Genomic DNA, 12,948 nt, shown 5'->3' on the forward strand with positions numbered 1-12,948 from the left:
AGAGAACTGCATCAAAGTGGTAGTTCAGTATGGCTGTAGAAGGCATATTCTTTGAAAGGCTGTAGGTGCAACATGCCTGAGAAGCTGCCTGATCAAGGCAGTGACTTGTAATATTGTGCTTAGTTTATGGCATAGTAAATGGGAGAACTCAGAATTGACATTTGGTGTTTTCACGTAAATGGAATAATTTGCCCCTAAGAAAAAGTGACATACTTAAAATTTGATATTTTTCTTTTCAAAATGAAAGAAGCCTTTGGCATAAAATTCATTCAGGGTCACATTTCACCCTTATCCTGTGTTTTTTTGGTTTTTTTTTCTTCCTTTTTCAAACTCCTGTCTAGTTACACTTCAATATTTGCAGTCTCTCTAGATTGTCAACATCATTGTATAATAACCAACTTATTATAGGAAGCTGCAAATGCCATGCTGCCAATCACTTGTCCATCACACTAACAGGTGCACTGCCATTGTCAGTGTCAGGCTGAATACTGGGGATCAGTTAGACAGGTGGAGTAATTTACTCATCTTGTAGTGGCAGAAGGGGACACCTTATCATGGAAAAAAAAAAAGAAAAAGAAGTGGCTTCCCTTTGTGCAATTGGTATGTGGCTGTATAACATGGCATTTATAGTGTGTATGTAGAAACTGATGCAATCACTAGATTTTACTCTAAAAAGTCAGATTTTATGTTCTTTATATTCTAGTTATTATGCAAGAATCTGTTTTTCCTTTCTCTTCGGATTATCTGGTGTTATCCTCTCTCTCTCCCTATCCTGAACCTTTTACTATTGTCAATTTAGTAGACTGCTAAATCCTTTAAAGATCTGTCTGTCTATTGGTGTTTCAACAAAACAAACAAAAAAATTGACAAACTTCAATATGAGCTAGAGACTTTGCACATTAAAGTAGCCTTTTTTGTTTATTTGTTTTTTGTTTATTTTTTTGGTAGTATTTGGAAAGGAGGTGACCAGAGCATACTTTGTCTTCTAAAGGAGAATAAATGCAGGAGTAATTATAGCAGTACTGACTTAGATCTTCGACTGTCCTAAACTCTATAGACATGACAGCTGCAGGTGATACCTAAAAAGTTTCTGGGAACAGCAGAAGTGGAAGTTATTTTGTTTACCTGTTTTTCACTGTTATTCTCAGCATATTGGACAAATTTTCCAGTATCATCCCTGACCTCTTGACTAGAAGGAGGAAAGCTTTAAACAGATACATTTGGATAAATAAAGTGGCTCATTTAGAATAGCAAGAGCTACGCCTGGTGTGATTGCACTATTAGCTCCTGCTTAAAATATCTGTGGTCAGGTACAACCAGTAATTGCCTAGGCCAGTAAATAGAGCTATTAGTTGTAACAGATATCTATCTGTCTTCAGAGTCAGGATGGCAGAGACAGCCTCAGACTAACCAGTGGGAAGGAAGAATTCGTGGTAATGGTTTTGAAACCTCACTTTTATTGCAGCACAGAGAGCTGTGCCTGGTTGTTATACAAGTTACACCGAGCGTAAGTCAAATGCATTCACATAAGCATTTGCAAGGAGTACAGCATACTCTCGCACTAAAAAATGTGTGCTGTAGCATTTAAACAAACTTTAGTTTACTAAACTGTTAATTTTCTTTATGATACAGCTAATATTAGGCTTCACCTGTGGGTTGACTGGGGGATTTGTGGGGCTTTGAATGACTTGTTTAACAAATGACTCTCATACGCTTCAATTCCATCGTGCAGCTATGTAGTCCAGCCATTCTTGTAACGAGCAGAGCTTTCCCTTCTTCTTTTCCCTGCCTACTAAAATGTAATAGGCAGTGCTAAAACTTGAGGCAGCCTTGGGCACAGTGTCACGTTATACCTAATCTGATGTAATTACTCGTGCCCTTGTGCTTCCTGTTTCTTGTCTTGTATTCTGCAAAAGGAGGGAAAAAAAAATCTTATCTACTAGATCAGTAAGAACCAACTATCTCCAGGCTGCAGGAGTGCTGGGAAGTGAAGAGGACTAGGATTATCTTTTTCAGCGGCAGGCAGCAATTAGGTGTAGGGTGAAATTGCACCTGTACTGTCCTCTGCTGTTCCGCAAACCTAAACAGGACCCTAAACCTTCCCTCTGCTTGATTTGTTATTACTCCCCATTTAATGCTCTGCATGTACCATAAGCCCATTACTTCCACTGTATTAATTTCTGTGATATGTTTGACAGCACTGTGGTGTTATCTCTGTTTAACTGGTATGATGTTTACTGATATTAACAAATATTACTCAGTCTGAACATTTTGTTTACTAGAGCAGCGTGCAACCCTAAAGACTGTGATTTTTAAAAAAGAGATGGGTTTGGGGGACCCTTTTTTTAAAGCAGCATAATAATTAGGTGGGTATTTTTAAATATTATTTAGAAAGTTGATAGACATTGACAAATTTGTAGGATTTGATCAAGTGCATTTTCCTTTAAGTGTCTATTTTGAAATTTGACTTGATGAACAGGAAAATCAGGAGAATACTTTGCATAGATGGACAAATGAAACAAAAACCAAACAATGCTGAAATAGCTCCTCATACTGGACATATGATGAAAAAGTTTTGTTTTCTTTTAAGTCTTTCTTTTTCTTTTTCTTAGCATTCTTGCACCCTATCAGAAAACTGAGCTCAGGAACCACAGATCAAGGTTATGTCCTGGAAACGAGCCTGAGTCTTTAAGCTTTAAAAAGCACCAGACCTGGATGCACATATCTAGTCACCTCCTGACTCCATGTTTTAGGCAAGGCCTTAATATTCTAGGCCTTCTCCCCCTTTTAACCCCTCTCTTCCTAGAAAAAGGAAGTGTGGGTGTACACCCTGGTTGGATGCTAATCTGAACACTAATTCAGCAAGTCAGGCCCCTAAAACATGCTGAAGTGCCTGCAGCCGCAATTTCCATCAGCATTGGGACTTTTGTCTCCACACCAAGAAAGCCAGGAGCCAGGCGATTCCCAGCTCTGGGTGGTTTGCACCACAGGGCTGCCATAAGGACACTGAAGTCCAGTAGGCCACAAGACTTAGAAGCATGAGAAATTTGGTTTTGTTTTAATGGCATTGTGCAAACTACATGTTTTAGCAAATGCCACTGCCACTTATGTTGAGAAAGTGTTCAACATCTGAGAAATGAGCCACTCGGAAGAATACCGGCCAGAGTTATAGATCATGAAATACATTTATTGCTATTCATTCATAGTAAAGTGTTCAACAACAAAATGACTAGAAATATTTAAATTAAATGAGAAACCTCTGCATTGACATAGACTGAAGATTTAGATTCAAAATCCTCTATGAGCGTATTTTGCTGCCCGCTTGAGTGGAGATTGCAAAGATAAGTTCAATTATCACAGCTATATTGACTTTCTTTTCATTTTCAGAAGTAGTTTTAAAGGTAAATCATGCTATTCAGTGCCGATAAGCATGCAAGCATTCTTTGCTGCTTGCAGTTCTCTCTATAAATGAGAACTGTCTCTAATGCTGGCAGTCCAGTTCTTTGTATAACAGCTAAATTCCCCTTTTCTCTCTCACACTTAGGGTTCAGTTTCTCAAAAAAGAAAAGAAAAGAAAAAACTCTCTTTCAATGCCTTTTAAATATTTCTTCTATTTCTGCTATGTAGTACAATCTAAAAGGAATGCAGTCTTTCACCAGTTCTGGTATTATGATTTCCCACCCAGTGATACCATTTTGTCTGAACTATAACCAGTGCTTTCAGATCTGTTGTGTAAAGCTCAGTGTCTGCACCCATAGTGAATTGAATGAAAATTGCAGTTAAATATACCCCATATGGATTCAGGAGCCCAGCCTTTAAGCACTCAGGTTTGAAAATGTTGGTCTGTGTTTTTTGTAGCAGTGAAGGGGAGAAGAGAAGGATAATGTTAAGCAAAAATAGTGGAGAGGGTTTTTTTAATTTATTTATTTGATCAGAATACTCTTATGATGCTGTGTCATCAATGTGTGCATGTGGAGGCATCTCTTTAGAAAAACTGAATTCTTTACATGCTGCTGCTTCAATAGCAAAGCTGCACAGTAAAACTCTATGAAGTTCTTTATCACTGGGCAGATTTTATATGTTCATGGATAGCTCTGATAATAATTTCATTTTTAAGCTCTGTACACTTTGCAGGATTCAGGTAGCACTTACCACAGCTCACAGGAGTCATATGCAGTRTGAAGTGTTTGTGTGTGTGAAGTTTTGTGCATGGTTTTTGTTTTCTTTGATAGAGCAGGGAATAGAGGCACCAAATTTCAAGGGGTTTCTTGTTTAAAGACTAAATCCCTTGTTGCCTAGAAACTTATATACAAAAATCTCATTAACATTATATGGGAAGTCAAACACCAAGGATATGCAACTGTCCTGATGAAGATACACAGACCTCCTAAAAATTTACCTTGTGCATAAAGTACAGAAAGCTGAAATTTTGCAACTCTAGCTAAAATTGTTTGTTTCAGTATTTAAACCCCAGTGGCGAATGCTAGAAAGGAACCATGTGCTCAGCTCATATGTGTGATAGTTCATTTTTCAAAAAAGTGTTCTACTTGCCATTTAAATGGTATCACTTAAAGTCACAGGGGATTTCTCATCTTCTGTTCTTAAGCTGAGGTGCCGTACTGGCAATTGCATGTGGAAAAGTACCTTTTTTTTTCCCTCTCACTTTTTTTTTTTTTTTTTTTGTTAAGCTCAGCTCCCTGCTCTTGGAGTATGTTTTAAAAGAGATGTTTCAGTTGCAGGTTTTTTGGGGAATACTTGTATTGCTGCCAGCTTACATCTCCCACTGGGAGCCACTGTAGAGCAGGGATTACCTTGAATAGGTTTTAGCAGATTAAACAAGCCACCAAAAAAAGCTTGTCTTTATTTTTTCTTCCTCTCTCTACAAATAAAGCCGTAGAGAAGAAGGGGATGAATTACAATTTAGTATGTCAACCATAACCAGCCTGTATCTCAGGAACGTTTTTTCCCACTTTACTAACTTAGAAGTAAAGTGTCATCTGAAAACTTCTGAAGATAATAGCAAGTACATATATGATATCAAACCTGTAGAAAAATGTAGCCTGTGCTAAGTTTTTGCACTGCTATTACATTTTAATTTTATATTTCAGTTCTCAGTGAAATGTTTTATTTTGTTTTGCCTCTGCTTTCTGGGACTGAAGGGTCTTTAAATTTTGAAACAGTGTATACTGAAATAAATCAGTTATAATAACGTTTTTGTTAAACTACACATTCTGCTTTCTTCTATGCTGAAGGACAGATATTTTCTTCTGATTTCACTGGAAGAAAAGAGTAAAGCTTATACCTATATACATGGGCATCACTTCTCTAGATGCATTTCTGGCTCTTGCTGGTCTGTCTCTAAGGGCTGCTGAAGTCGGTTAAGTCTTTGCATTTAAGTTGATCAGTGAGTGTCAAGACTGAGAAAACGTTGTGTATATGTACTTGGAGCACACACTTTAACTGGTGTAGAGAAATGAGATCCATATAGTCTGTCACGGTGCACAGTGACGGATCACTGCTGGGTTTCTATCAATAAATATTGCTCTGTGTCGGAGGACGCCGGAGTGGGAGGCAGGCCCGGAGTAACGACGGAGTCTCAATATGAGCATGATCGTTCTCCCTTTATTAGAGCTTACACAAAGTATATATATCGACAAGCAATATGCATGCGCTAGCAATAGCTACATGATTGGTTACAGTTTCTGTCCACGCGCATAAAGCGGATATATGATTGGTGCAAGGTTGCTGTCCACGCTCCGTCGACATTTATGGAACCTAGTTCCGTCCAGACTTGTTTACCAGTTTTGTGAATACCTTCTTTTGTAGTGCTCAAGGCCGCTGCAAGGCTCGCTTGCCTTGGCCTACATTCCTTCCCTTACCCTGAGAACGGGATTGCTCATCCCAATCAGATCATGCCCTCTCTYGCTTAACCATTCCTCCAACCATTCCTCCACAGCTCTGTATGAATGAAGCAGAAGTGGCTGACCCTCTTCGAAATTCTGCTTGGAGAGTAAAAGTAAAATGCTTTTTGAAAGACAGGCCACATGCAAAAGATTTAATCTCATTAAATTGTTACATTATGTCCTCTCTACATGTAATTTTAGGCATTTTTCCCACCGTAATACTCCCTTTGCTGTTCTAGCTGATTCCCTGCTGGAGTGTGTAATCAGTGTTTCATATTTGTCTCCAACTGAAATCTTTTTTTCTTCATTTTGGCTAATAAAGGTGAAGCAATGCAAGTTGCTTCATTGATGTGTGATTATATGTTAATTATTCAATACAAATTCAATACAAATTCATATTGTGGAAGACATTTTGTAGGGTTGCTTGCATTTTTTTTCCTAAGTTGATCAAGCATGAGTGCCTGTTTTTTTTGTTTCTTCTACAAGCTTTATGAGCAAATTATTCCAAAATAATTCTTATGCCTTTCAGACAACAATGGCATATCATTCAGCTAACAAAAATATTCCATTTCTAAAAATGTAAAATGTTTAAACTATACAGTTAAAGTCCAGTTATAGATGTCAATAAATTTGTTGTAAGGGAAAAACAATCATTTAATGTCTTGCATTCCTGAATTATTTTAGTAAATGTCCAACAAAAAACATCAGTACCTCTCAACTTTTATATTTGTACTCTCCATAGGTAAATGTCATTTTTATAACTGTGTTCTTCACTCCATATCTGGTGCTACTTTGTGCTGTAAATAAGCCCAAGTGTAAAGGATGATTGCTAGTTATGTCTAAATTTGGGGAAAGGGAGAAGTACAATTAATATCCTCCAAAACTTGGCTTAGGCTTATGCTTCTGACATGTTTGCCTAAATAATTWCCTCATATTATATGGAAACTAGATTAATTTCTAAAGCAATATAGTCTATTGTGGATGAATGATAAGGGGATTAATGCTCATATACTGAAAGCATGACACTGTAAATCATGTCATTCTTGAAGCTCAGTCACAGTTAAAAAGTTGACTCTGTGGAAATGACAGCATGGAGTTCCATRTTTATTCTTTCTCAATGATTTCCCTATCAAATTTGCTCAGCTTGCAAGTCGAAAAATCATTTTTCTAACTGCCAGCTGTGCAAACTGAACCTGAGATCTCAGATCTGACTCTCATATCTTACCCACACAGTAGAGTTTGCTTATTGAAACGTAGATGCCAATCCTGTTTGCGGATGGATGAGGCAGGACAGAACCCAGCTCACTCTTCCATGCTGTGGCTATGGTGGCATTACAACTGCATTGCAACTCATTATGAAAACTTTGCAAGATGAGGAAACAGATGTAACTCTATAAATAGAAGCTGTTATGTAGACTGAAAAGATGTCATTTTTACATCATACGTTTTGTCTGTGCATACCAAAGCATGTTAGAACAGCGTAGATGTCATTATCTTTCCTTTATGGGGAGAGAGAATACAGCTGAGAGGTTGGAAGCTGGGTTATCCAAAGCCACACAGTATTTTCATAGCCTATTGTTAATCATTTTAGGACTGATTTGGTTATCTCTGTGGTTAGGTATACCCAAAAATATATATATWTTTTTTTACGTCAGGAGAAGTAGCCTAAACAGATACTGCAATTGGATACAATTAGAGTGATGTCTCAAATGGTACTTGCTTATCCTACAAAGACCTTAAATTTATTTTTGTGTGCAACATCACCGTCCTTTCCATGACTTTTCCTTTCCATTCCTGATTAGCTTCCCCCAAAAATAAGAGACCATAAACCTCTCCATCTCTTTCACCCATCTTCCTAGGCATGTCAAAAACTCCAGTTCTGAGTATGACCAGAATTATGGAACAGCATCCATCATGTTTGCAACTTTCTACCTTTTCTGCCTGTAACCTGTCTGCTTTCCCATGTAGCACAATGGGCCAGTATTTGATCCAGTAAAATATAAAGAGCCAAAATAAAACTTTCAGTCCATATTCTTCCTAAATATTTTGCTTGGCAGAAGCTTCATTACACAATAAATGAGTCTTTTGGAAACAGCCAACTGCTTCATATAAAACGAGCTCCTGTTCCTTTATTGCTTTCCGGGGAGAACAATGAAAATTCACTGTTACTGGCCACATCAACCTGAATGAAAGCCAAATAGGAAAATTGAAAATGATTGTCAAGTTCATCATATCTAATACAATAGAGGCAAATTAGAGTTATCTGCAGCAGCAGAAGTAGCAGCAGATTGCATTATAAATCATCATATCATTGACAGTCAATTACATTCAAAACTTTTCAAGCATGAGGCAGCGGTAGTGTTTATCTACTAACAAACTTGTTCAAGCCAGAAAACACAGTGTGGGTGTGTGAGGCATGATTTCTTGGGAATCTGAAGGATTTACATTTAAAAAAAACAAAATTTCAGTAAAAACATCTTCCACGAAGAGTGGAAAGGATGAAGCCTGTTTTTATACCAATTATCCTGTTCTGCCTTTCTCCTTCCACTGCAGTAAGCACACATCTTCATATTGTCCATGAGAGCCCTCCAGTAATACCAACTTCCTCCCAGTCTTCTCTGCTTCATTACCACTTCTGCTTTCATAGTACTTCTAGCTCTCTTCTGAGTTCCCAGCATTTTCCTCCTTCCTTTGGTATCCCTCTCACTCCCCAATTTGAAGTATGTTTTTTTTTTTTTAGTTTTTCTTCAGGAATGAAGTCCTTCCTGTAGAGCTGAAGAATGATTTTGCGTTTTGGAGAAGCAGTGCCTCACTGAATGGATAATATGATTTTAATTAAATAAATCCTGATCAAACAGATGGTTAAAAATATTAATGTAACTTGATAGAAAAGTCTTGACAATATTTTACCGGTGAGACTACTGTAGAGATTGTGAGAATTGAACTGTCCCCTCAGAATTAAATGCAGTTTATTCTCCACTGGAATTTACAATGTCTGTACATTGTGGCTGGGCCTGTGGGCACAAGGCAGAGCATAGAGGGTGAGCAAAAGCTGCAGGCACTGAGTGGAGGGTTTGTGATTTTGCTGTACTGAGGGGAAGAATGCTCCATATGATGGTCCGTTTCCTTTTTTGGTGAGTGTAGGAAGCCCTGAAGCGGTAGCAGAATGTAATGCAGGGCTAGTATCGATCCGATATTAGGGTGTGTAGGGTAGTTTTGTTGTTAAGGGGTTTTTTTTGAGGGTGAGGAGGCTTATTTATTTATTTTGTAATTGATTCTGGGTAAATATTCAGTTTTTATACTTTGTTTTAGGATCAGTTCTCGTCATATTTTTGGAATGACTTAAGAAAAACTCTAATGTGTAATAAAGCAAGGAGTGAATTGCTCTAACATTGAAATGATTAAAGAGTTGGGATGGAGAGCTGTATTACTGTTTTGCAGAATAAATGATTTATTTTAAATGCAAGATAAGAGACTTTCTTTGGGTCAGAGGGCTTCCTCCAGGTGCTACGACTTCTGTCCCATCCCAGTCAGCTAACTCCAATTATAAAGCATTGGTACATGCCTGAGATTCAGTCTAAATTGCAGCCCTAAAGTGCTAAGTAATTTTTGTCAGTAGCCAATCCAGCTCCCAGCACGTCTGGGATTAGAGGAGCATACAGTGAAGAGCCAGCTTGTTGCAGTCCCCATACATCTCTGCTGAACTGTAGCTCAGCRAAACCTCAGGACAGCTCCGTGGCTCCCTCTAACATTAACTAACCAGCTRAAGTGCTGAACTGGGCACTACCTGGATGATTCAAAGGAGGAGATTGGCACCTGCAGAGGGTGAGTCAGATATCAGATAGGTTATATCATTACCRGGAATCTAGGACAAAAACTCAGTTAATGTAGGTACTGTAGTAAGATGCCTGAAGTAAGGTAGAATGAACCTGTTAAGGCTAAATTCAAAATGAACACAAGCAGAAATTGCAGTTACTCCAGCATTATTTTTAAGTGCTAATAAATCAGCTGACAAGGTAAAGAATAAAGATTTGTGCATAATAGTGAAATCAAAACTGTGTTGAATTTGCACACCTAGAGACAGTAGATAAGTCTACTGGCTAGCATCCGTGTCAGGGAAGCAAGGAATTAAAAGATGGATCCTGTGGATGGAGTTCAGGTGTCTGATCATAGCCATCCTGTGCAGTTTGGGATGCCCTAGCATACCCTATGTAGCCTTTAGCTGCCCTTCTAGAAGGGCACAGATGTCCTAATAGTCCTATCTCCTACCTACCAATAAGACAGCAGATATGTTGCACCTGTCATATGTAGGTGTCTCTGAAGCATTTGAAATGGCAGTAGATAACTGTTTCTGTAACTATATCTCATCTGGTCTTTGGACTCAGTTATCAAATTATGGAACACAAAATATAAAGTAATTATGCAATGCAGTGCTTGCTTTTGCTTTAATACCATGGTTAATGGGGTCTGGAATGAAATCTGAATTTCTGTGGTTAGCCAAAATTTAACGTATTTTCAAATATTTTCAGTTTTACTGTGAGGCTTTCATACAACTCTGACTATAAAACATATGTATATTTATCTATCTCCTCTGCCTCTTCTAGCTTTTTATATAACACTCTTGCACTCAGTACTGTATTATTTAAATAGAGGAAACAAAATTTAGTGTGCAGGTAGTTTTGTAGAAGAATAAGTTCCATATCCTTACCATATTAAGAAGCTGTGGTGTTTGCTTGCTTGTTTGTTTTTAATGCTTCTTAACAGTTGGGGTACAATGAAAAGGCTTTTATGTATGCTTGCTTGGAAGTTTTTTGGAAGTTGTTGGACTAATATTTTCTGGTAGCCATAAATGAGCCCTCTTGACCCAGGCTATTTTATATTTACTTTCACACATTTCACATGCAGAGTTCTGTCGTATGCTTTATTCCAAAGGAATATGCCAGAATCAGTAACTCTCTGGGTGATATTCTGAGTACACATTAAACTAGAAGGACTTGATTATGTTTACAAACATATATTTCAGTAACCAGCATGAATAAAATACTAGATTTCAAATGATGTTTTTGATTACTTGAAATTGAAAGTTATTATCATTGCGCTATCATAAATTTAAAAGCAAGCTTGTGATAGGAGCATTTGTTAAGATCAAGAGTAGTGATTTGATCTCAATAGCATAAAAGACTATTCAAATTGCAGCTTTTTTTTTTTTTTAGTACGTTATTCAACTTCATTAATCTTTTGGGAGTGTTTTTCAGCAGTTTTCTTTTTAACTATGCTCATAAAAAATAAATAATGTCTTCATTTTTTTCACCTGTGGTGAGCTACATGATCCTGCTAGTATTGACTGAAATTATTAGGACACCTTTCATGCTTAATGCTGTTCATGGACTTTTATTTTCAATACTGGAATTATTTTTGAAAACCTGATTTTCTGCTCACTAGCATTTTAAACATTTGGGTTAATGTTTTGAACAGACAGGGGCACAGCTGGTACAAAGCAGCTTTGAGGTATTGTTAAGTACAGTAGCATGTAGGTTGTAGGAGCTCCCTTGATGCTTTGTTCTCTCTGTCCCATTGAAGTGTATCTGTTCCCAACAAATATTTAGGATTATGTTCAAACTCTTGAACATATCAAACCATTAAAACCATGCCACTTCATAGTAATGTGTGCTGCATTTCAGCCTTATCATAAGACTTTGTATTCTAACAAGATCTTTGCTGCAGTTACAGGCTCTTAACCTCCTTCTTTACTAAAGGCATCCTACCTCTCACATGACCCAATTCCCGTACTTTCAAGGAAAAGTTTAAAAAAGCTCTTCTGTTTTGTAAATTGATGCCATCTCTGTTGGTTTATATTGAGTTTCTTGGTGGATGGTACTGAAGGTGGAGGGATTGTTTTACTTTATTTTTAACTGCTTCCCAGTGGGAAATACCTTATCTGTAAAAAGCCCAATTAGAAACTACAGTAATGCATATGTTCTCAGAATTTATGCTATATGGAGAACATGCATAATTTATTTTACATATTTGGGATTTGCACCTTCTTTCTATTATTTTGTAGGAAGGAAAATGATGGATTATCAAATCATGCTCCATGTTTTAATTTTTGATAGAATGAGCGAATATGTTTATACAAGGTCACTCAACTCCTGTAAGGAAGGTTATTAATGTGAGAAATTATTTGCTGAGGTAAACCACCTCTGTTAGACAGCAAAATTCATCACTCCAGACTTGTTTAGGCCTGTAAAAAATACAATGTAAATGTTGTTGAAATTTCAAGGGAATTAATGTTTTAGCCAAAATATTTTCAGGCTGTCCAACTAGTAATGCTGGGGATTGATGAGACCTGTTTTTGATGATCTCTGCACAAATGGTTTTTGTGACATGATCCAAGGTTTGTTTGCCAAATGTCAGCTACTCTGTGCTAACACTCAGTTGAGTGTGCAGTGACCCCACAAGACGTGTTTACCCCCTGTTCAATTTGCAAAGGAGTAAGAACATGTTTACAAGTAGTTACTATGAAGAAGCTAATGAGATGTAAATTGTGGCAAAGTGAAATTGAAGCTTTTCAGACAAATTATATGCTCTGTAATAATCTAAGATTTCTTTTACACTTACGCTTTTCTGTCACTTTACTTTAAAAGTTTGCTTTTCATATTGTGGTGGCATGTTAACACCCCTCCAAAATTTATCTGGCACCTAAGTCAGTCTTCGGGAATCCCATTTTATTAGTATTCATCTTGTTCCCACGTATCTACTCTCTGTAGTTTTAAGGAACATAATGTCGTGGTCTTGCCAGTTGCTAGCAAATATTAAAAACTGTGGATCCCAAGATGCCTGAATTCAAGTTGCAAGTGAAGCTTGCTCAAGACAGTGATAGCAGAGCAGAATGCTAACGATGTTTAGTTATCAAACGTTTTGCCCTCTAGAAAATACAGTACCAGTATTTATGCTAGTCATATTTTGAATGGTCAGTGACCATCAGTAGAAAAGGGGAGAAGGTTATTCAGAGAGACACATAAGGTTCTTTGAATAAACACAAAAG

This window comes from Apteryx rowi, unplaced genomic scaffold (assembly GCF_003343035.1).
Source record: "Apteryx rowi isolate R43461 unplaced genomic scaffold, aptRow1 scaffold_420, whole genome shotgun sequence".
Lineage (NCBI taxonomy): Eukaryota > Metazoa > Chordata > Aves > Apterygiformes > Apterygidae > Apteryx > Apteryx rowi.